Here is a 22,459-nt window from a genome sequence, read left to right as displayed (position 1 = left end):
GGTGGGGCATTAACAGGGAAAGGGGGCACAAAGAAATACTTTTCTTTCTTATTCTCATTTAAAATGTCTAGCTTTTAAAAAATAATTATCTGAGTCTTACGACCCAACTTTTCATCTGATGTAAAATGTATAGAAATTATACATATACCAACAGGACAGCATACATCACTGTCACAACAGCATTTGTTTTCATTCAAAGGCTTTATGGCTTTTCTTATAATACCTGGTGGGCCGGTCGATTTTTTGTCCCAGTCCAGCCCTGTATGTAATATCTCCAGGCTGCCCTGAATCTAGCCCTGGGGCCTCCTCCCAGTTAGACATGCCAAAAACGCCTGACCTAATAAGTATCGAGGAGGCAAAGACTGAGCTCTTCACTCTCTCTAATGGAGAGCCCAGCCACGTTTTTAGTTGCTAGCCATAGCTCGTAACCATAGGTCCATCCATTCACTCTCTTCCGCTTATCCAATTCATGCTCCAGCTATCCCAGCTGTCTTAGAGCGAGAGGCAGGGTACACCCTGGACAGGTTACCAGTCTGTCACAGGGCTAACACACAGTCCACACTAGCCCGGATAGATTTGAAAACTGTGTTTTCGTCTGAAAACGCTCCACGTCCACACTAGTGTTTTCAGTTGTTTTCACAGAGTTGTGCGTCCACATTGAAACGGCCGAAAACGCTTACGTTCCAGTTCTACGCAAGCGTGAAACGCAAGGAGATTCAGCCTGCCTCATTTCTGTCTGCTGCTTATTTACTTTCCGGCTCTTTGAAACGTCGCGGCAAAATGTCGAGGATAAGCACCGAGTTTTTTAAATGGGCTAACAGTGAGGTGGAGTTGCTGCTGCGAGTAACACAGAAGTACAAAGTTGCAAAAGCGAGTGAGAATTAAAGAATTTGAAGAAAAGCTATCTGGAGCATGTACAGACTGATATGAATCTTTAATAGGGCTGTCAAAACTGAGAGCAAACAAAACAACTGCTGTGTAATGCCCTCCACTATCTTGGCTTAATTGGTCACATGACTGCATCACATGACTAAAATGTGTCATCGTTTTCAAAAAGTCTCCGCGTTCGCTGTCCACATTGCGACACGAAAACTGCGTTTTAAAATGTAAGTGTTTTCAAAACGCTGCGTTTTCCTTGACCCAAAACGCCGTCTCAGTGTGGACGAGAGGCCAAAACGCAGAGAAAACGATGCGTTTTCAAATGAAAACATATTAGTGTGGACATGGCCACATAGACAGACAACCATCCGCTGTCACATTCACACCTGTGGGCAATTTTGGTTAACCCAAACCCACTAAGGTGAAGGTAGGAAGTTCAAGTTCAGACTCTATTGACAATAACTGTAATTTTACTTATTTTCCAGCCGTCTGGTTGGTTAGTTTGTGTTGTAATTTGTTGTTTTGGATCCAGACTAACATGTTATTGTGAGATAAACTGGAAATAAACTCATTCACAAAGAAGACCTACAACTTTAATTTTCTGTGGGGTGTTTTAAAACATGGATGCATCACCCAGCCCCGGCTGCTGGGTGGACAAAAACAGGCTACCTTTGACCCGGTTTCTGGTTGTGTGATTGTGAAACTGTGAATAAGTGTTAATCTCCATCTTTAACTGTCAGATTTGTGCAGACTCAGCAGTGCTGCTAGCATTACCTGGCTGGTGTGATGAATCAAAAAGCCCGGGAGGAGATAGAGCACGATTTAAATGACTTCTGAGCTATTGATGAAACACAATTAGCTGCAGATATGAATTCAGGCAGATTTTCTACAGTCAGAACTGAAGTTAATTACTTGTTAACTTGCATACAGTATTTTTCTGAGACACTAACTCACAAACTGTACCAGCATAAATAGCAATACTGGCTGTGGAGCACCAGAAGCCTGCCAGCAGCTGAATAATGGATAGCCTGTCTGCCTGGAAGGCTGCTGGAGCTGCTGAGCACGCCGTCTAGACGAACCCCGACAGCACAAAACTACATGCACGCTCCTTTTCTCTCCACGTAACAGGCTGACTGGCTGAATCCAGATGAAAGCTGTGAGCCTCGCTCGATTCTTTTTTTTCTTAAGTATTTTATCCACTTGTGGAGGCAGATGAAAGGAAGGGTGATGGTGCACCTCTAAGCCGTTAATAGTATGGTTCAGGATCAAAAGATGGCTTTAATATTGTGGATGTAATTATAATGTTGAAATATTCCACTGCTTCAGATCAGTTTCATTAAACCTGGAGTCGCCACACGGCCTGATCAGAGCCCTCACCCCAGGAGAGGCAGAAGCTGTCGCAGGTGGAGCCATTCAGGAGCAACATCAGTGATTTCATTTATTTGCTGCCAGCACTGAGTTTCCTGCGCTAAGACGGAGACCTGCTGTTTTACGCTGAGCCTGTTTTTGAAGACAGCTCAGGAGCAACCTGCTGCTCTAACATAATACAGCATGTTAGCACGTGCTGTCACATGACCACTTCTTTATGTGTCCTTGAAGACCATAAGCTCTTTGGCACTTGTGTTCAGAAGTAGTGTTTCACATCACAAGTGCTTCTTTATCTGAACCACAGCTTAAAACCCCAAATATCCCTCCTGTCCTTATCAGTCCCTCAGGCTTCTGGATCCAAATCGTAGACCGTTTACCCGTCAGTCAGACTGTGCTTGATACTTTTCTCACAAGAGAGCTTCACAGCAAGATGATAACAGGGCACAACAAGATCAAAGCAAAAATTAAATAATATGTAATAATAAGTCATTTGAAATACATCAAAAAGACAAAACATCAAAGAAATAAAGTCAAATTTAAAATGGTTTATACATAAAATAATAAACACTGTAAAAAGACATAATAGAATGTAAAAAAAAAAACTGTGAAAAGTCCAATAAATGTGCATCTGTGAGTGGAATGACCATGTAAAACAGTTATTTTATTTTAGCTGGTCTTTTAAATAAAGGCTTTTTTGTGGTACTAAAGATTAACAGATAAAATCATTATAATAATTTAATACACATCATTCACAGTTTTGTGTCTGAAACAGACAACAAACAGACGTGAACACGAAAATACCACGAAGGACTTCTGCAAGTGAAGATACAGTCAAGGCCGAATCACCACTTCTTTAGAGCTCATGTTCTATGTTTGTGTGTGTGTGCGTGTAATCATGTGTGTGTCCAGGGACCATATGGTAGAGGAACCACCCACTCATTGTGACCAACCACACCTTGCAGCAACACACTGAGTGAGAGAGACAAAAGAACCATAAACAGATAGAAGAGCAATGCAGAGACTCCGTGTGTGTGTGTGTGTGTGTGTGTGTGTGTGTGTGTGTGTGTGTGTGTGTGTGTGTGTGTGTGTGTCCATACGTGTGTGTGAATAGTTCCCTGTTGAGGTATTGCATTCACACCCTGTAGCCTTACACCCCCCAGGAGAGACCACGGTGTGACTGTGGATTACATCGTCATGTGATCACATGTGTTTTGTTGGATTGCTAGGAGATGAATGCGATGGTTGTTTGTGACGTGCCTGAGAGGTGACCTCGGCTGAGAGGGCTGTGCAGCACGTCTGCACAAGCTCATACAGGGAGTGCAGAATTATTAGGCAAATGAGTATTTTGTCCACATCATCCTCTTCATGCATGTTGTCTTACTCCAAGCTGTATAGGCTCGAAAGCCTAATACCAATTAAGCATATTAGGTGATGTGCATCTCTGTAATGAGAAGGGGTGTGGTCTAATGACATCAACACCCTATATCAGGTGTGCATAATTATTAGGCAACGTCCTTTCCTTTGGCAAAATGGGTCAAAAGAAGGACTTGACAGGCTCAGAAAAGTCAAAAATAGTGAGATATCTTGCAGAGGGATGCAGCAGTCTCAAAACTGCAAAGCTTCTGAAGCGTGATCATCGAACAATCAAGCGTTTCATTCAAAATAGTCAACAGGGTCGTAAGAAGCGTGTGGAAAAACCAAGGCGCAAAATAACTGCCCATGAACTGAGAAAAGTCAAGCGTGCAGCTGCCAAGATGCCACTTGCCACCAGTTTGGCCATATTTCAGAGCTGCAACATCACTGGAGTGCCCAAAAGCACAAGGTGTGCAATACTCAGAGACATGGCCAAGGTAAGAAAGGCTGAAAGACGACCACCACTGAACAAGACACACAAGCTGAAACGTCAAGACTGGGCCAAGAAATATCTCAAGACTGGTTTTTCTAAGGTTTTATGGACTGATGACATGAGAGTGAGTCTTGATGGGCCAGATGGATGGGCCCGTGGCTGGATTGGTAAAGGGCAGAGAGCTCCAGTCCGACTCAGACGCCAGCAAGGTGGAGGTGGAGTACTGGTTTGGGCTGGTATCATCAAAGATGAGCTTGTGGGGCCTTTTCGGGTTGAGGATGGAGTCAAGCTCAACTCCCAGTCCTACTGCCAGTTTCTGGAAGACACCTTCTTCAAGCAGTGGTACAGGAAGAAGTCTGCATCCTTCAAGAAAAACATGATCTTCATGCAGGACAATGCTCCATCACACGCGTCCAAGTACTCCACAGCGTGGCTGGCAAGAAAGGGTATAAAAGAAGAAAAACTAATGACATGGCCTCCTTGTTCACCTGATCTGAACCCCATTGAGAACCTGTGGTCCATCATCAAATGTGAGATTTACAAGGAGGGAAAACAGTACACCTCTCTGAACAGTGTCTGGGAGGCTGTGGTTGCTGCTGCACGCAATGTTGATGGTGAACAGATCAAAACACTGACAGAATCCATGGATGGCAGGCTTTTGAGTGTCCTTGCAAAGAAAGGTGGCTATATTGGTCGCTGATTTGTTTTTGTTTTGTTTTTGAATGTCAGAAATGTATATTTGTGAATGTGGAGATGTTATATTGGTTTCACTGGTAAAAATAAATAATTGAAATGGGTATATATTTGTTTTTTGTTGAGTTGCCTAATAATTATGCACAGTAATAGTCACCTGCACACACAGATATCCCCTAAAATAGCTAAAACTAAAAACAAACTAAAAACTACTTCCAAAAACATTCGGCTTTGATATTAATGAGTTTTTTGGGTTCATTGAGAACATGGTTGTTGTTCAATAATACAATTATTCCTCAAAAATACAACTTGCCTAATAATTCTGCACTCCCTGTATAAACTTCAGGCTCAGTTCACACTTACAACTGAATAAAGGTGTTACACCTACAGGGGTCCATAAGTCCACAGTCAAAGCATGTCCAAGAATTTTTAATAATAAAAATAATTTAGTCAAAGAAAATGATTTGACCTCATCTCTTAAAACTAATATTAATAAATTAATCTAAAGACACCAAGACCAAAGACACAGATGTGACATCATGTCTCCTGATCCATGTGCTGATCTGTTTTATGATGTTCTCTGTTAGCGGGAGGCAAACGTAGCATGGAGGAGAGTAACGCTACAGCAGGTTGGAGGTTTTTCGAACCTGCTACACCAACAGCTTTTCTTTGTATGTTTCCAGTATTTTCTTTACTTAAAATTATTAAAAGCTTAAAACGACTGACAGTCAGTTTCCTTGATGTTTTATCACAGGTTCTGCCAACTTTTTGGGTTTACCGCGTCCTTAACGTGCGATAAAATTGAACAAATATTATTAAACTCGCTCTCCACGTTTTATCGTTTAGTTTGACGCAGTAGGCAGCCGGAAGATAAAACACTGAGCTCGGAGAAGTGTTTTATGACATTTTATAGACGGAATAATCTGCAATCGGTACTGGAAATGTTCGCCCGTTGCAGCACGGTGGAAGTTTGCAGACGTCGGTCAGCCTCTGCAGAGACTTTAACAGCAAACTGTTCCTGAGTTGGAAGCAGGGGGAGTTCCAATCATGAAATCGTCCTGATATTTCAAAATGCCGTCATCATGATATCATTCCTGCAGATACCACCCAGCCAAAACTGTTCCAAATACACAAAGTCCTCTCCCACCAGCTCTTTCCTTTTCCCATACTCTTCATATCTTCTTCAGCTTTTATTTATCTCCTCTGCATCTTCATTTTTTCTCTTTCTTCACGCTTTTCTCTGTACACCATGTCCTCGTGTATTCCTTTCGTCCTCTTCACCCTCTTTTTCCCTCATTCTCTCCTCTCCTTCAGTCTATCTGAAGTAACCAGTGAAGCAACTATAATGTTATTAGCTATAAATACCCCTCCATCTCTCCTCCTGTCAAATAGAGGAAGTTTCTTTCTTGCTCTCATCCTGTAGTTATATCTTCTCTGCTATTTTTGCCTGAGGGATGTTCTCCTTGTTTTCACATTTAAAGCACAATAAGAGCTTATTTCAAATGAGAGCAGGAGAAGTTTCATCTTTAATTTCTACAGAGAATATCATGTAAGGATACGTGAACTTTTAAACCTCTGTGGCTCTACCCTCACATAGATCCACGAGCTGTGGGTAGTGACCGGAAAAAAGTGGTGGATGTGAGCTTCTTGTTAAGAGTGTCTGGGCTCAGAGATACGGTGAGGAGCTCAGTTATTTGAGCTGCTGCTCCTCCACGTTCAGACGAGGCAGCTCAGTTGGTTCAGGGATCTCATTGGGGATGTCTCCTGAGAGATATGAGGGGTTCCCGATCCATCTAAGAGACAAAATCTCTCCAGTGTGTCCTGACTCTGCTCCGGGGTCTCCTATAGCTCCCCACCTGAGTGTCTGAGACAAGCCACCGTTCAGAGGACGCTCTACAGCTTGCACTCATGTTCTTAGTCTCTCCATCATACCCACAGCTCAGCCAGCAGTCCCACAGCTTCACTTTCACGCTCAGTACATTAGCTACATCTTTATAACAAGTGGGTTTTTCTACCAACGAGCAACTGAAATTATAAAAACCTCCACCGCACACATGCCTCAGCATGATTGGCTCATACGCTCATGGCACCAATTGGCACTTTGGGTACAGGAGACATTTTTTTCCAGAATATTATCCAATATTCTTGGGAGAATATCACTTATTAGCTGTAAGTATGAAATTAAGAAAGCTCCCCGTGCTGCCTGCGGTCAGGGAGGCTGTTTTTATGCTTTATCTGTGCCTGTTACTGAGTCTTATTTACTCTCTGTCCTGGTTTATTTCTTCTTATCGCTCTCAGGCCAAGAGCCAGCTCACTCATTTTCTCTCCCTCTCACCCATCTTGTCCCTTCCCCAGGGGGACGTTTCAAACTGAGTTCTCACCTCCGTTTCAACAGAAACGCAGGAACAACACCCTCTTCTCTCGCCAACACACTCTACAAATTTTAAATATGGCCAGTCAAGTGTGTCAGCTTGCCCTCCACATGCACCCTATCTCTTTCCCTCCAGCCTGTTTTCTTTCCCACATACACAGAAGGCTTCCTTTGGTGAGGCACAAGATTTAGGAAATAGTGAGACGGGTCTGTCACTCCCAGCTTATCACAAGTGGGCTCTTAAATTTCCTGGTTAGAGCTGTAAATTTCAGTGCTGTCATTAGATTTTCACTTTTCCAATTTCTAGGATTTTTCTTGGTGATTAATTTGCCATTGGAAGTGGAAAAAGCACATGTGTTATGAAGGCAAAGCATTCACTTTACCTTCCTAACAGAAGTCTGTGCTTATTTCAGTTACTCTCTGACAATTTTATAAACGAAAGGTATTCCACAGGGGTCAGTACTTAGCCCTGTCCTATTCACCGTGCACATGACCTGGGACCACTGAGACCTGTGCATTGCTATGCTGAAGTCACAGTTTTATACTTAGAAGTGCACTAACTCAGAATCTACAGGTACAGGTTAGACTTAAGTGTTTATTAAATCCTGATAAGACTAAGCACAGGCTCTTCACCAGATGCTAAATGAAAAGTTTAAAGTATATGCTGTTAAAGCAGCAATTACAGTTACAGTTAAATGCCTTCATATCTGAAGCTGAACATTGTATGTTTTTTAATGAGCAGCACTTCTGTTTTAGTTTATAAAGATCTGTTTTTTACCAGTAATGATCACGTCGCTGTCTTGCTTTCACAAAGCCGTTCGTATTTGAGTACCACATTCAGAAATAGGGCTGCCACAAATGACTATTTTGATAGTCGACTAGTCACCGATTATTTTTGCGATTAGTCGACTAATCAGATCATGCATCCACTGGACGTAAAACGTACAGCTTATAGCACCAGCATGCATCTGCTCTTATATAACTATCATTAGCTTACAGCTTGAAGTGTTTACGGTATGTGCTAACTAAAACATAAAGACAATCTTAGCCAAACCGATTTACTCAGGAACAAATAAAATACTGAAAAAAGCCAAATTAACATTTTTAAGTTATCTAAGTGGCTTATATATCACGTTTAACCTGAGTAGCGAAAGGCTGCGGGGATCTGAAAATGATGTGCTGGGAGTCCGATGTTCTTGCCGGCTCTAGTGAGCCTTGAACTCCCGGTCAGCTCATCTCTGAAAACGTTGGAGCACTTTTACAAATATGTGATGTCTTGATAAATCAAGCACATATTTCAAGTTTACACAGCTATGCTCTTGACTGAAAATATCTTAAAAGTTTATTTTGTGACCCAGAAAGAGTAATATTAAAACTAAGTAGCTTCCGCCATTGTTGGAAAGTGGAATGGGCTGGGCTGCGCTATAAATTCTGGGATAGGTTGGGCCACGAAGGATACACCCGACCCGTCCTTCAAATCTGGGGAAAAGGTGGACACATTGTTGGCCGCGTTTGTTGGAGTCCTTGAATTTGGACACAGCTACGATACCGGACACAGCTTCTTCTTCTTCTTCGGGGTTTAACGGCAGCTGGCATCCTTGTGCATGCAGCGCTGCCCTCTTCTGTTTCAGTCCGTTATTACATTCTCAAATCCTGCTACTTATTCCTGCGTCTTTCAGGATCTTACAAAGCTTCAAACGACACGTCAACTATTAAATTAGTCGTCGACGTAATCGTGGCAGCCCTATTCAGAAGCATGCATTACCTTTGTGTTTCTTTTATAATAAAGATGTGGGAAAAACTGCCCATTAGGTGGTAAATTCTGAGGTTAGACATGAATATTAACCTAGAGCAGTTTAAAGTTTCTTTGGGTGAATGAATGCTGTTTTTTATGGCTTTTATTACAGTCAGCTAAAGTAACATATTTTAGTAAACTGTAGAAGGAAAAAAGCTGGACTAAAAAAGTGAATTATTCCTGCATGACTGCCTTCACAAAGTGTTTTTGTATTGTAATGTCTATCGTCGTCTTCTGACAACTAATCCCCGTATAATAATAATTAAAAGACTAAAACTAAACTAAACTAAAGATAAAGAAAAAATTAACCCTGGTGAAGCTAGCCTGAAGTTCTGACATATTTTCCTGTGAGCATCTCCATTAGCTGTCTGTCAGCACATGTCATCATGCTCAGCGGGAATAATTAGGCGTGCGGCCACGAAACAGAACTACTCTCACATTTTTCTGCCAAACACATTTCATGCACGAGTCATCTGACTCGTATGTGTTTGTTTCATCTGACGGACGCGGACAGACGGGCAGAAGTTTAGAGAGCAACTCGGTGGATTTTCAGGCTGAGCTTCGTGTTGTTGTTGCTTCAGCCGTGAATGAACAGCAAAAGTTAATTTATCGGGCTAGACTCAGAGGTATTGAACAGAAATTCCTCCACAAATAGTGACATAGTGCCCGCAGGACGACAGTTTTGAAAAATTATATAGGGACATGAGAGATGAGAGCTTTGCTCTTACCTAGGAACATAACGAGAACAACAACCGTTTGAGTCAAGCCTCCTATTTCAAAGAGACGTGTCACAGATGAGTTGGGCTCATCAGCTGATTCGGGTTGTAACGTGTTGGGATTGTGCATTTATAAATGACATGGCAGTTTGTAAACCTGTGATTACAGCCAGTCTGAGTCAGGCTGTGAGTGTTTGGAGACAGCTCGCCTCATGCCGAGTCACCTGTGCAGTCACCTTGCGCTTGATACTGGAGGTCGCTGGTCACTGCAACTACTTGTGGTCAGTCTCTGAAAGTAGAAAATATTCAGTGCAATCACTGGGCAGCCAATGATTTGCTGCCATCCAATTTTTTGGTCTAATATGTTCATTTGGAACACATCAACCTGTGATCCAGGTTACAAATACACAATCTAGGGTGCTGAGTCTGTGGATGAATCCTCCCTGAATACACCAATCAGAGGATGTACTGGGATACACTGGACACCGACGTGCTATAGTGTGATTAGAGAAAATGAAAATGGTCTATATAAACAAACCTGATGAGTGGCTTTCAGTCAGCTCTTTCCTGCTTTTATATTACTGCTGCTCAAATTCACACCAGGCCACTGCATGTCCTCTGTTTTAATGTCCCTCCAGCTCTCTGGTCAGTCACCTGGTTTGAACCTGCTGCTATAATTGAGCCCAGATAAAACCATCGGACAATAAGCTGCATGTTAGTGTGAGCAAACTCCAGCTCACCTGTACCTGTAGCTTAGTGAGGGGATGTACGTGCATGATTAGCAACAGCTTACGCCGTCCAGGTGGCACAGCCACGTATGCAGGTGGCTGCATGTTGCATTAATCAGAGATTAGAAACAGCTTAATAAGCTGTAATCTAGAGCTGCATGGGTGTGACCTTCTGACTGCTGCCATTCCATTACACTGTGTGTGTGTGTGTGTGTGTGTGTGTGTGTGTGTGTGTGTGTGTGTGTGTGTGTGTGTGTGTGTGTGTGTGTGTGTGTTTTCTCACAGTAAGGTGTGAATGTGTGAACAGCTGCAGGGCTGACCTCCTTTTGTTTGTCCTTCCTGCGTGCACACAAATGGCGTCCTGTTCTCTAAAAGCCTGCACTGTGTGTTTGTGTGATGCCATGTGGACTCCATCTGCTGAAAGATGGAGCAAAAGGAAAGAGAAGCACCTGTCCACACCTGTGCATGGCTTATGTCAACTTAGTGCAAGCCCAGTGGCCGTTCTGACCCACGTTAACCCCTGGCATGGGGCAATGACACGTCTGAGGGGGGGTTAAAGTTTGGCAGGTGTAGCGGTGCAGCATGGGGGAAAAATTACTAGAAATAAATCACATTATCCTTTTTGATCTTCCGGCTGCGATCAGCTGACCTGTGCTGCCAACTGGATTCAGTGTTTCATGAGATATAGGCTGATTTCCAACCTTAGACACTATAAAGCCAGAATAAAAGGAAGAATGCAGTGAATCTAATGAGCAGCGCCCAGTATAACCTGATGTCTGCTATCTTTGATGTATCCCAGTAACAGTCAGGGCATCACTGTAAACTCTGCCACAGTACTGCAAAGTCTGAACTGAGGGGCTGAACCAAGGCCCAGAATAAGATACAAGAAATCTTCTCAGATGGAGTCCCAAGAATACAAATATGGAGCTGAAAATGAGCACAAACACTTAGACGCATACTCGTCTGAAATATTCCCACATTTAAGGTCTGAAGGCTTTTCTGGTGTAAAGTGAAAGGGCTGAAAACACAGTTAATATTGAACTACATCGTTACACTTCTTCATAAACTCAAGGTTCTTCTGCTTTTCAACAGATTGCTCATCATTTCCCACCAAACTGCTGAAAATCTTTTGCTCTAATTTCGTCTCGTTTCACGTCATTCATGTTCCTTGGTGGCATTAAAGTGCTGTCGCAGTCATTTCCTTCTCTTTCCGCTCTGTTGACTTCAGGACTGTGGAGATGAGATTGAATTTAGCGTCATAAAACACTAATAAGCCAGAAGTACTGCCGCTGCTGGCCTTTTGCACCCTGATGATGAGCTCTGTCAAAGTCTGACAGCGTTGTTAGTAAGAGGATTATGAGCTGCGTGGCGGTCATTGACAGATTTAACTCTGCATTCTGAGCAGGTGGGATGAGTGAAATGACAGTTAATAAGTTGTGGCTCATTTAAAAGGACGACGTGTGATGGCCAGCGTTAACGGCGCTCTCTCTGTTTGTGTGCAGGCTGCAGGAGTCTCTGCCTTTCTGTGACAGGAGCGAGCCACACATCACGTTAACAGGTAAGCGTGGCTGGTTTGAACTCTGCTGGTAGGATTTTATTGATGCCAGTGTGATGATCAGTTCTCCTCATAGATATTAGTAATTCCTGGTTGATTTTAAGCGGGGATTGGATGGATTTCCACCCCTTTAATGCTTCACAACAGGATGGATTTACGCACTCGAGGAAGCATATTTGACTGTAGGTCTCATATCATCCTGTTCTTGGCTCAGATGTGTTTTGTCCTTTTCCTCCAGCAGTGATGTGGCTGCAGTTTTCGCTTCTAAAGCATCACTCTCTCTGTTTTAGCAGCTTTCTCTCCTCTTGTGTCCAATCTTTGTTCTTTAAATCACTACAGCGTTCATATTTTAGACACAAGCAGCTCATTTTACTGTTGTCACCTTGGGCCACAGATATATTCTCAGAGACGTTTCTTCCTGTTAAAAGGGAGTTTTTACTTCCCACTGTCACCAAGTGTTTGCACACAGAGGTGTTTGATTGTTGTGGTTTTCTCTGTGCCGTTGTAGACTCTCATAAAGAACTTTGAGGTGATTGCTGTTGTAATTTGGCCGTGTAAATGCTTTGTTTTTTCAAGGTAGAGATTGAAACAGATTTTTTTCAGTCTTAACATCAGGTTTTTCCATGTTTCAGCACCAATTAGAATTACTGCCGACATTCCTGTTTCCCCAGGTGGTATCCTGGTTTGCTGTTTTTCCCGATAACGTGTGTGACTCTTACACTTTATTATGAATCACTAGAGTAGAAGCATCTGTAAGTTTTGTATGCTTTTCCATTAACCAGGCTGCCAGATTGTCTGTGAAACACAGCCTCGCACACGGTCCACACCCTAAACACAATTCCTACTGACGGAGCAAACAGAGAACACACAACCAGACTCAGGGAGTGTGTGCAGCTAATCTCTGTGCACACACACACACACTTGTGTCGGATGCTGAATGAATTACCTGCTGTCATAGCTTTTGTTTCACCATTTCAGCTCACTGTGAAGATGCAGTAAAGAGTAAGAATGTGAAATTTAAGCAAGCAGGTGGAGGCATATATGCGACTCTTTGGATAATTCGGGATACACGGATACAGCGCTTAGAGCATGGATCTGTGTGCAAGAGGTTAACAGTGGCGGTGAATGGAGCCTAACCCTGGCATGAAGAAGTGTTAACAGGAGCAGAAGCCGTTTCTTGGATCCAGCTTTTTGAAATTATTAAATCCCTGCAGCTTCTCGGGATCCATACGCGTCTCCAGATCGAGCGAGTTTGCACGTGACACAGCAGCAGTGGCTCCGTCAATTATTCGATCAATTATTCCTGAAGCTGAGAGAGCGAATCAGTCGGGTGTTAATAGAAAGTCACAGTCTGCTTTCCACAGCTGAGACAGGTGAGCTGTCGCATGTTATATCATTAGTTTCACATGTTCAGGAGTCCTGAGCTCCAAACAGCTGTCAGAGGTTTTTACTCTGAGTCAGGTCGATTTATTTAATCTATCTGCTCCCTTCGCTCCACCCGAGCCCCACTCCATCTGATATGTGAGAGTTAGCACTACCGTGTCTTCTGTTCCCTGAGTGGATGCAGTTCTGCATCTTTAGCCAGCGCTACCTGTTTGCATACCTTTAGGGTCACATGTTTGAAGCCTGCCTGTGTATACTAGTGAGACAGCAGCAGCTGAGAGAGAGCGAGTGAGAGCACACCAGGGGCCGTCCAGGTCGGGTGTCGGTCCACCTCTGCAGCACTTCTGGCTAAATTCAAACATAAAGCCGGACATTATCATTTGAAACAGAAACTGTTTCCGTAGTAACTCCCATTCTGGTGCAGGTTAGCCTGCAGGCACGATGTTCATGAGGTAGGTCATTTTTCACAAAGAAGATGTTTGAGCAGTGCATCAGTGTTTGCAGTTGTGGTTCACTGAGGGAAACCAGAGGACTTCACGTTATGTGAGTTGGCTGTAACGGGATTCTGCATTTCTGGTCTGACGGCTCCCAGCGTGCACTGCACCCTTCATTATTTATTGCATTGGCAGGGGCGGAGTTACACAGCTGGTATGTCAGGGATGGAGACAGACCCCCTGCCCCCCATCAGCACACCTGTGTGTGTGCTGTGTTTAGGTGGAGAAAAGGGGGGATGGTAATAGGGTGGGGCTACTGCGCTGATGAGAGCGAGTCGGCGGGTTTGCCATGCATTTTTTATGCACTGCATCATTCTGTGTGTGTGTGCAAGCTCTGTGTGAGTATTTGAACTATAGGCTTACAAAAAAGGGGTGGCTGAAAGGGTAACAGAGTAAAATCTTCCTGAATCTGTCCTGATACGAACTGTACTCTGTGAAGTGCAGGGCTCCTGGGTATTTTAGTGTTGTCTTGTTTTAAACGGGACCTGCTGTGTTTTCTCTATTTTCTGTCACATTTGTACTGTTGGAGTGGCAGATGTTCCTGTAAACGTACATTTGGCTGCTCTGTTTGGATCTGTATGACGTCAGTGAGAGCGGACATCCCTAATTTGGTTTTTATTTTTGAGGGGCAGCTAAACTTAAAGGGGGAGGAGCTAAAACAACTGAACTAAGCAGCTGCATCAAGGCGCAGAATGAAATAAATGGGGTTTATTTTGAACTGTTGATTATGCAAAGCTAGTCTTGTAGAGTCCTGCTTTGGGCTGAGTGATGCTCATTGCTCTTTGTGAACATATCGCTGACATAATAAGGTCTCAACTTGGTTTGGACACTGACTGAAGGGCTGCAGCCGTACTTTTCCTGGATTGGTCCCTCAGTGTGGTGACTCAGTGAAAAAGTCCTGGGATTAAATCCGGTCAAAGGAGCACCATTCATGCACAGGTTTCCTTTGAGAGGTTATTTTTCCCGCCATTAAATGCGTGCTAAAACAAAGCTAGGTTTGATTCTCCCATCACAAAGGCATTCACTTAGCGCTGGAGTTTAACCCCGTACGCTCCTCTGTGGCCTCCCGCTGCTCCTCAGACTGAGGGAGGATTAAATGTACTGAATGAATTTCCTTGTGAGGATCAGTGAAGACCGGCTTAACTTAATTGTTTAGTAATGTGTCAGAATTTGGTCTAAATGTGGTGGCGAGGTGGTGTCCAAAACCCAGACATTAGATTGGTTTACATTTTTTAAAACCAAACAAAGCAGCAAATCAAGAGAAATATGTTTCAAATGTGACCAAAATTCATGTTTGGGGAAAGGGCTCGTTACATTTCTGGCAGCACTTCATTAATTTCTTGTTTCAGATGAAAAAAATAAGATGAAAACAGGGTGATGGATGGTAGAAGAAGAAAGCCGATAGCAGTGGAAAGATGAAGAGGGCGAAAGCAGTTCATCACACCGTGAGGGAGCAGAGCGTAAACTCTCCGAGTTTTTCCACTGAGAAATGGTTTTGTGTAAATTCTCCCAGTTTTCTGCTCGGATCTCTCTCCTGTTTGATCCTCCCCTCTTTATTTTCCTCTGACCCCCACTTCCCCCTTCCCCCTCTGTAGTGTCTCTCTTACTCCCCCCCCTCCCTGTTTTGTACTCCTTTTTTTGTCTTGCTCCTCTCTTTTCATGCTCTTTGTTGGATCCTTCAGGCTGGACACATTCCTCCCTCAATCTTCTTTTCATCCAGTCCTTTTAAAAATCTTTCTTCACAATGATTTCTTCTGTCTTACACACACACACAGACACACACACACACACACACACACACACACAAACACACACACACACACACACACACACACACACACACACACACACACACACACACACATATGTCAGGTATTCATGTCTTGGGGACATCTAATTAACACAATTCGTTCCCTAACCCTTACCCTTAACCATAACCCTGACACTAAAAGCACGTTTTGAGTCTCAAAAATGCCTTCAAACTTGTGGGGACCAGGATTTTGGTCCCTACAAAGATATGAAAACACGCTCACACACACACACACACACACACACACACACATTCACATGATAAGTAGCTTCAAGCAGAAAACTTTCCAGGCAGATTTAACGCAGCGACGACTGAAGTGAGGAAAAAGTAGACAAGAAAAGCGTGACAAAGAGGGAGAAACTGAGGCTGTCGTCCATGCTTCTGCTATTCTTTCACGTTTGATCCTGTAAAATTACAGTATTAAAGTGAAAATTAAAGTTTACAGACATACTATAATCTGCAACAACAGTTATAACTAAAAAAATGATCTTAGTGTCCCGTATAAATAAAATACACTTTACAGCACGATTCTGTTTGTCCACAGTTTCCTGACACTTTAATAAAGTTTTTTGACTTGAAAGTCAGAGTGAACCTTTACTGGGATTTTTTGTTTGTGGTGTTGACATGTTTGATGAAGCCGTGCGAAGCAGAGAAAGATGTGAGCTGCAAAGTAAGAGAGCCTGCGAGGGACATAGAGGGAGACGACTCGCTGTGTCATTGAGTTTATTCTGTGAAAAAAGCAAACAGTAAGAGAATGGAGAGAAAACATTTGCTGTCTGTTTATAAATAGGAATGAATACACTCTCCACCCACTGTGAAACACACACACACGCACACACACACACACACACACACACACAGCTTTGTATTGACCAGCAGAAGCTGCCTTCTTTGGACTCTAATCTACTGGACGTCACGACTGATTTATCTCCACTGCAGGGTGTGTGTGTGTGTGTGTGTGTGTGTGTGTGTGTGTGTGTGTGTGTGTGTGTGTGTGTGTGATGTATCCATCATGTTCATGCCTCACATCATGTTTTCCAGTGTGTGCACTAATATCAGTCACGGTACAGTAAAAGGTGCAGTGTGTATCTGAGGTATTGACTGAATTTATAGTGTGTGTGCATTAAGCCTCGTCATTAGAGGATGGACTTTCCACTGAAGGTGCTGCAGTGCACCCTGGGAATGCATCCGATGCTTTACGCCAGCGTTTTGAGGCTGTCTTCACTTTGGCTCTCGGAGCTTCAGCCCGGTCGTTGCCCTCTTCTTCCTCTCTCCTCATTCTGTTGCTGTATTATTAGTCAGCTGTGTCACTTCACATCTTCTATTTCATTTCCGCCAACGTGGTGCTGTGCACAGAGTCAGCCTGCATTTCTACATGAATCAGAACTGATTATTACGCAGTGCTGCTAACAGAAGTTGTGGTCATTTCCATTGGAGGAAAATCACAGCAGGCAGGATCTGTGGGCTGCGTCCGCCAATCGTAGTTCAGTTTGTCTCCACTGGTGTCAGTGTGTTTGACTTTGGGCCCAAAGATTTAATGGTAGACTGCTGGTTCCACCCTTTTGACACCAACACCAGTTTTTTAAAAAATGAAAACAATACCACTGGTGACAATTATAAATAATATGTTCATGTTGCCGTGGACGAACTCTTGGCTGACGCGTTTTCTCTGCTGCTCGCCGAGGCAGTCAAAGAGTTCTACCACAGGATGTGCAGCTCACTGCTGAGGCATATGATTAAACACTCGGGTATTTATTCATCTCAAAATGCTTGGCAAATAGTCACAGCTGAAAGAAAGAGATGTAACTGAAGCATGTATCTGATGCGCTGTAACCTAATGCTGAAGTATCTGCACAAGGTTAAATTATTGATATGATGTGAATGAAAGTTTCATTGGGACTGACACTGACCTGAAAGGCTCTCGCTCTGCTGGAGCTACTCTGATTGCAAAGTTACCTCCTTCACAAATCATATTTGAGGAGTTCAGACCCAGACAGTTCAGATTTCTCATTAAGCAACTCACCGGCCAGCATCACCGCCGTCATCAGTCAGTCACATTCACGCACATGTCCCTCTGTCCCGTCTCTTCCCTCGTGTCTTGTAGTTTTCCAGCTCTTCCAGCTTGTAAAGCTCACAGAGTTTGCTTTGAACGGCCATTCAGTCGCAGCCGGTGAGTCGACACTGACCAGCGACGGCCTCTCTGATTCACACCTCTGCTATGATGTCAGACGGAGTCGGACTTCTGTCGTGCTCCTCATCCTCTTTCTTCTGCTTTGTGTTAACTGTAAACCGATTTTACCTCCACGTTCTTCTGTGACAGCAATCAATACTGCTTCATCAGTATTGATTGCTGGTAATGCATTCACAGCCAGCGCCAACGAAGACTAAAAAGTGCATTTTTCTCAAATCCATGGCTGCAGACTCCTGTTTCTTAGCTTTATCTTTAAGGCCTCTGACGGTGTGGTAGTTACTTCCTGTTTGTTCCTCCTCCAGCCGCCCACTTTTCCCATAAAACCAAATTGACCTCAGACGGTTGATCCATCAGACGGTGACTCACAGCTACAGGTATCTGCAGAACAAAGACGGGAACACATATATTTTCCTACAGTTTACACTTTAACAACCGTTTTGGACTCGTGTCAAACTCAAAGCGTGACCACAAAAGATTAAATCTTGATTATTTTAATCTGACTAAATAGCTGGCAGCTTGGTTTGCTGAGGTCTTTATGTGAAGCCAGTATGAAGGCTGTGCAGCAATATTACCAGATAGGGCTGAACGATTATGGAAAATAATCTAATTGCGATTTTTTGCCCCAATATTGCGATTGCGATGCGATATGCGATTATTTTTTAAGGTCTTTGTCTTCTGTATTATTAAACAAAGACAAGCAATACATCATATAGTATGGCCAATACTATATTACATTAATTTTAAACTGTTCTTTCCTGGAAGACAGACCTCTGTTATGATGACATGAGGTGATGCATGAATTGATGACTGACATTTTTATTTAACTTCTTCAATCACAACAGTATATTTGAACATACACAATAGTTTATTTTTAGCTTACAAACATCTGAGCATAAAGTGCTGACAAGGAACCCTGGTGTAAACATTAAAATGAAAGTCAGTACAATGTGCAGATTGCAGAAATATACATAAAAAAAATCAGTGGCTTTACCACACTCAGTTTTTCGACATCTGTGAACTACTAGACAGTCATTCAATTAAAAAATAATATTAAATAAATAAAACTAATAAATAAAAAATACACACATCTTACTGATCTCTGCAGTCAGTAACATTACACATAAAGTGCAAACATAATAGCAATTGTATAAACACACACACAAACACGCCTTTAAAGTTTAAAGGCGTGAAATTGGACGGTCTAGTTCTGATTAGCGTCACCGCTGTCTCGGTGGAGTTTAATAAACTCGGCCGTCTGCTTCTTGCTATCTAAAATATAACCAGACACTGGTGTAAATTCTCGACTGTCTCATACTTCTGTTTAATAAGTTTTCTGTTTGACGTTTAGTCAGCTGTGTGAAAACCAAGGAGGAACCCACCCGGGGGATTAATAAAGTTTTATTTTATCTAATCTAATAACTTTAATCTCAGCCAAACCGATTTACTCACGAACAAACAAAACACTGAAAAAAGCCCAACAATAACATTTTTAGGTTGTCTAAGTGACTTATATATTACGTTTAACCCGAGCAGCGAAACTCCGCGGTGATCTGAAAATGATGTGCCGGGAGTTGTGCCGTTCTCGGCCGCATCAGTAACCCTCGAGCTCCCGGCTAGCTGTCGAGCTGGTGGGTAGCAGACGCCTCTGAAAACGTCGAAGCACTTTTGCAAATATGGGATATCTTGATAAACCGAGCAGATATTTGATGTTTACACAACTACTTTCTCGCCTGAAAATATGTTAAGTTTATTTTGTGACCCAGAAAGATTAGTATGAGTAATTTTAAAACTTAGTAGCGGTCGCCATTGTTGGAAACTGGAGTTTGGCTGGGCCGCGCTATGAATTCTGGGATATGGTAGTAATTTGGACAGCCTTCGGCGCGTCGCTGTGACGTAATCGGTCTACAAATGCGGCCTCAGGAGGATGCAGCCCATGAATTTGGACATGTCCAGAGTATAATCGCAGCCTTTGCGGTTAGAAAATTGCACTTGATCATGTCGCGATATTATCGCAAATGCGATATATCGTTCAGCCCTATTACCAGAATATATTTATATATACAACATATAATCCAGTAAAAATAAATGGTTGAGGTTATTCAAGATCAGACAGCTGATTGAAACACCTGGTCAAAACACCTTTGTGTGAGTCAAAATCAACAGTTTAAATAATGTTTGTTTCTCTGCTGTTTCCAGTTAGTGAGAAACAGGAGTGCAGATTTCAATGATATTGTTTTAATACTGTTGCTGTGACCTGCCTGCAGCTCTAACAGGTACATGAGCTGGAGATTCTTTATTAAACAAACAGTGAACCTCCCAAAAACTTTGAACACTGTCATCAAACCTCCTCTTCTACGTGTCGAATGGTATTGATTCATCTACTAATGTCAGTTTTACTGAAGCAGAGGTGCTGCAGAGCGAGAGGAAACACACAGGGGAGAAAGTGGAACCACAGAAACCAAAATCCTCAAGTTCAGTCTCGTTCAGCTTTCCTTCCACAGTTTATTTACATGTGTGGTGTTAAGGTCAGAGATAGCAGGTCTCCCTGCTGGGGGTCTTAATGTGACCTTGTAATCCATGTCAGTATTGATTATGTAGAGCTGTGTGTGTGTGTGTGTGTGTGTGTGTGTGTGTGTGTGTGTGTGTGTGTGTGTGTGTGTGTGTGTGGCTAACGATCGAGGACATTCAGCTAAAGAATAATCCCCAACAACAAGGACTCCAAAGACGCTTTATGTGGCATGCCAAAACACACCCTACAAAACCCAATAAAGTCACACACACACACACACACACACACACACATACAGAAACCCTCAGTTTGACTCAGAGCCTTGAGATAACTTTTATTTCAGTGTACAAACACGAGCTCAGACTGTTACTATGTTACTGACTGTTACAGAAAGCCCAAGTTTTTATTCTTTTATACCAATTACTTTCATTTTTGTTAAACTAAAATAGTAAGAAAAATGCAGACATATATCAGTGCAGAAAAAACACAAAGTGATGTTTTTTTCTGAGGAGTTAAAAAGTATACTGTATTCAGAAAATCAGAAACTTCTGGCATATCAGACTTATTATTTTTACTGTTATATCATGAAAATGTTCACCTTTGTTTTCTTTTGGTAGGTCTGCTGTCATTAATTTCCAGGTCCACACAGGCCTTTCCTTAAGTTAAACAAACACTAAAAGTGAAAGTTCATTTTTGAGGGTCCCCGATGTGCAGAAAAATGCCGTCATATGGGAGTAAAAACAGACTGAAAATGGACCAAACAGCAGTCAAGAGAACATCTTAGATCATCTATCCACAACACCAGGTTAGTCATTAATGTGTCGCTGTGTGGTTTGGTCCTTTGCTTTACAAAGCAAAAGGCTTGAGATTGATTCTCTTCTGCTCTGTTACACCGTGTGATTTTAAAAGCGTAAAGAAGTGCAGCACATGAATCTGAGGCTAGATTTTTGTCTTTGATTAGATCATTTTCCTCCCGACCTTATATGAAACTCAGATTCATCTCAGGAGTCATAGTGAACCATTTAATCTGAACTCAAAGTGACAGGACCGGTGCTCCGTGAAAACCAAGTAAAGCTGAAAACAAAATAAAAACTACAAGAACAGAAACACACGGGAGATGAAACAGACAGTTGGAGTTTTCTTTTTTATGTGTTGAACTAAATCGGATGATTACAGCTGAGTGTAACAGAAACCTTTAAGGCATGAATTATAAAATGTTTTTTTTGCAGTGATAAACAAATAAAAACAAGTGGATATTCAGGATGTTATAAATATGTGTCTGTAAAATAACTGTCTACCAGAAAATGTCACGATCATGAGTTGAATTGTTTTATTTTGAAAGACTTCTCTGATAAAGGTCAGAGTTACGTGACAGAGAAAAAGCAGAGAGGCTGTGACGCTGGTTCGGTCTGACAGTGAGTGCAGGCGAGACCACGATCACGACCCAGTTTGTCCAGTAAAGCCTGAGCTGATCTTTTCTCGTGTCAGTCAACCTCCAAACCTCCAGAGTCTTTGAAGGGCTGGTTGATACTTGTTTAGCTGGTCATTTTCCAGCCAGTCAACTCTCTGAGGTGATTACTGGGCTCCTCCTCTTCCTCCCCCTCCTCCTTTCTTCTGAGTCTGATTCTTCCTCAGTTTTTTTTTTTTTTTGGTATTGTAGATTTTTCACTTCATTTTGATTTTAAAGGCTGACAAAGAGTGTGTTTATTTTAAAACACAAGAAAAGCTGCAGCCTCTGCAGTATTTGAGGAATGAGAATGAGTGTAACAGTGAGCGGACATGCAGGAGGGACTTTTGGACGTGTGGGGATCGAACGGTCTGTGATTAGTGGACGGCCCGCCTCACCTCCTGAGCAGCACCTCCATCAGTCCCTGAATCACTGAAATATAAACGATCAGAGGCGGGGGGAGCGAGGAGAGACCATCTGAATGATCTCAGTGGGTAAAAGACCAAATTGATTATGGATGTTTTTTAAGTCAGCACAGATCCTCCCTCACACACACACACACACACACACACACACCCTGCTCCATACCGCCATCTGTGCAGCCCCGCCTCAGCATATTGCTTCAGGGCCAACTGAGGCCACAGTGTGTGTGTGTGTGTGTGTGTGTGTGTGTG

The 22,459-nt window shown here is 42.7% G+C and overlaps 1 protein-coding gene across 3 annotated transcripts in view; it reads left to right on the top strand.

The window, feature by feature from the left end:
- pak1 (p21 protein (Cdc42/Rac)-activated kinase 1) overlaps positions 1–22,459 on the top strand; it is a 73,484-nt gene that overhangs the window by 5,464 nt on the left and 45,561 nt on the right. For 2 of the 3 annotated variants that reach the window (XM_082502954.1, XM_082502951.1), the window contains exon 2: positions 11,899–11,954. The exons of the other annotated variant lie outside the window; for it this stretch is intronic. The gene's annotated coding sequence lies outside the window, so the exon portion shown is untranslated. The remainder of the gene's footprint in view (positions 1–11,898; positions 11,955–22,459) is intronic. 3 annotated transcript variants of the gene reach the window in all.

This window comes from Aulonocara stuartgranti (genome assembly GCF_965226115.1).
Source record: "Aulonocara stuartgranti genome assembly, chromosome: 14".
Classification (NCBI taxonomy): domain Eukaryota; kingdom Metazoa; phylum Chordata; class Actinopteri; order Cichliformes; family Cichlidae; genus Aulonocara; species Aulonocara stuartgranti.
Note: the sequence above shows the minus strand (reverse complement) of the source record. Positions and strands in the feature narration are given on the sequence as shown.